General features: G+C 43.9%; 1 pseudogene; it reads right to left on the reverse strand.

Moving 5' to 3' along the window:
- Window positions 1-688: 688 nt before the first annotated feature.
- On the reverse strand, window positions 689-2481 carry LOC122672087 (annotated as a pseudogene).
- Between the last annotated feature and the right edge of the window lie 783 nt (window positions 2482-3264).

Here is a 3264-nt window from a genome sequence, read left to right on the forward strand (position 1 = left end):
AATAAAATGAGGCGAAGAATGTAAATATACAAGTAGATAAATTACAAAGAGGTAAAACCTGCGAGTCAACAATGAACCATACAAAAGCAGAAAGTATAAATACCGACTACAAAAGAGTTCAATTCATTATCAGTCTCACAGCATTCATCATAACTCTTCAGGAATCAGAAGGAAAATAACAGTATGCGTACTTCCTGTATACAGTCCAAGGCACGGATGTTGTCCAAAGTATCCAAAGATGGGGAGAGTCATCTGGAGAGACAACTGATGCTTGTAAAATAATATCATGGGCTAAACAAAATTAAAGAAATCTGCAACACTGCAGAACTTATAACTGACTCTCAATAAGGGCTGTAAGGGGTAGATAATCGAAAACGTCAGTGAAATACTTCCACACATTTGCATTTCCATATTTTCTCAAGCATTCATCATAGAGAACGTACCTAAAAACAACACCCACAAAATAAAGTATCACCAATAATCAGACCACCAAAAAAGAGAGAAAACATATAGTCCATGAGCATCAAGAATGATCATAAAATCAAACAGAAAATATGTACTACCCAGTTCATACCCCTTTTCTTGTTTAATTGTTCAAACCATTTGAAAATATGCACCAAGTCACACATGGGCTGTGTTAACATCAGTGGTGAAACTCATCTCTTTAGAAATGCCGTTGTGGGGCTGATCACGTGCTGACCGTGATTGGGTTCTGCAACTTTCTTCATTTCTTCAATCAGGAGTAAACTGAAATACTTCTTGCCGAAAAGGAAACCTTTTGATGATGAGTGAGAGTGTGTGTGTGTGTGTGTGAGAGAGAGAGAGAGAGAGAGAGAGAATGTTTAGAGCAATGGGGGTTTGTGAGAGAGGAAGGAGGGATAATTTTAATGTTTCATCCATCACTGCAGCTGCCACAATGCAGCCATCTGGGCTCCAAATGAAATTCGGGAAGAAAAACAAGGAGTAAGGTAATCAACCATAATCCAGATAAGTTGAACAAAAAATTAAAAAGAAAGTTCCTTCAGATCAATACCTGAGCTCTGAATGAAACTCTTGATGTATGAAAAGTAAGCTCTGCCATCTTTGCCATTGATGAGAATTTCCACACAGTTAGTTGATTCTCTGTGAACCCATGAGAGTCAGAAGCTCCTGGTCATTCTTGTTCCATAGCAAAGAGTACACTTGTGAGCCACCGCCCACTGAATTCAACCAAGCACATTTGTGTGTGTTCCAGAACTCAATACAATGGTCTCCTACACCCCCACTAAAGGCAAGTAATTACTTTAGAAGGGACAAAGCAAGAGCTTTCACAGTGGCCAAGTGGTCTTGGAGTCTATGCAGCCAGTGGGTTGAAGAATTTGAGGAGGCCACCGCCTTTTCCCATTTATCTAGAAGGTTATCATTTCATCCGCTTGCTAGTTGCTAGCAGAGGCTGATCAATTAAGTCCACATACCTCTCAAGTATGTCTTCTACTGGTTTCAACAATCTGAGACCTCTCCTTCACATCATTGTTTATGATCAGACCAGTTGGTGGCCTCCATGAAGAGTTCAAAGCTGCAAGAACAAATCAAAGTGAAAATTTTCTCTACAAAGAACTGATCAGAAATACCTGAAAGAAGCAATAAAATGAAGAAAAATCACATATCTTTCTTTTCATCGTAGCATCCCAAAACTGGAATTCATAATTGTAATAGCTGAAAGCAATGTGTCATCCATCAGGGGCTCATTGCTTCTACCCTAGTCCAATGAGTTCACATAGTAGTAATATCCAAAATATCAGGCACATCATATATATTAAATTCCAAAACAATAAATTAACATGGAGAGCATGCTTCAAAATACCATCAGAGCAGAATGTCAGAATCAAATTACACTGTCAAGTGTCAATAACCAACAAAAGGAAGAAACCCACCCGAGGAATGTGTCTTCGAGGCTTTGCGCTTTCGATTGTTGAGCAGCCTTAAGTAGGAAACAGCTCAATAGGGGTGGGTGGCTTGTCTTCGAAAGCCAGAATCCATGTTCTGTTCATATTCAGAATTTCTGCTAGTAGCTTCCTGTGAAAACGTCTTCCTTCTCTGTTCTGGTTAATGGCTCTCCTGCTGGCTTTTTTCGATCCAAAGTTGGCATTCGCCAAGGTTGTCCCCTCTCCCCCTCTCCCCCTTCCTCTTCTCCCTTGCCCTAGAAGTCCTCTCCAGAAGCCTCCAAACCAAAACTGATCTCCATCTCATCTCCCCTCTCCCTAAATGCAAGCACAGCAATCTCTCCCATCTGGCCTTTGCGGATAATCTGATGATTTTTTTTAAGGCTGATCATTCCTCCATCTCGGCAATTATGGACTCGCTTCACCTTTTTGAGTCCCTCTCTGGCCTCCGTGTCAATCTCCTCAAGTCCAAAATCTTTCTTTCTGGCGACTCTGTCTCTTCTCGAGAATCCCTCCTCCGCCTCTTAACCGGCTTCTCCATTGGTGCTCTTCCAGTCATCTACCTCGGTCTTCCACTGATTTCAGCTAGGCTCTCGAGTCACCATTGTACTCCTATGCTTGACAACATTCGCAAGCGTCTCCAGCTGTGGAAAGGCAAGCTTCTTTCTTACGCTGACAGACTCGAATGCATCCGTTCGGTCCTCCAAGCTACCTACATCTACTGGACCGGCATCTTCCACATTCCTAATTCCACCATCAAGGCAATTGAGCGTATCTTCTGCGCTTTCCTTTGGAAGGGCAGTGATACTCCTAGATTTCTCCACCCTGTTAGCTGGAAGTCTATCTGCCTCCCCAAATTTGAGGGTGGTCTCAGCATTCGCCACATTCGAGACTCCAACACGGAGGGTATCCTTAAGCTCCTCTGGAGAATCTGCTCTCGCCAGGATTTTATCTGGGTGTCCCGGGTCTACTCCCACCTCCTCAAATCTGACTCCATCTGGACTGTCCCTATCCATGCCAATTCCTCTTGGATCCGGCGCAAGATCCTCTACCTCCGCCCGTTGGCCCTCCGAGCCATCTCCTCCTCCATTGCTGATGGTAACTCCACCTCTCTTTGGCTCGATCCCTGGCACCCTTTAGGGATTCTCTATAATCTTCTTGGCCCTAGAGCCATATACTCCTCTAGCCTCCCCAAGGATGACCAAGTCTCCTCCCTCATTTCCTCTGGTTCTTGGTCTCCCAACCCCTCCCTCAACCCAACCATCAGCTCTCAAATCTGGGCAACCCTTCCCCAGCTGCTGCAATATTCCCCCCCGTGCGGATAAGGTCGTCTGGCTTCCCT

Source organism: Telopea speciosissima, chromosome 8, assembly GCF_018873765.1.
Source record: "Telopea speciosissima isolate NSW1024214 ecotype Mountain lineage chromosome 8, Tspe_v1, whole genome shotgun sequence".
Classification (NCBI taxonomy): Eukaryota; Viridiplantae; Streptophyta; class Magnoliopsida; order Proteales; family Proteaceae; genus Telopea; species Telopea speciosissima.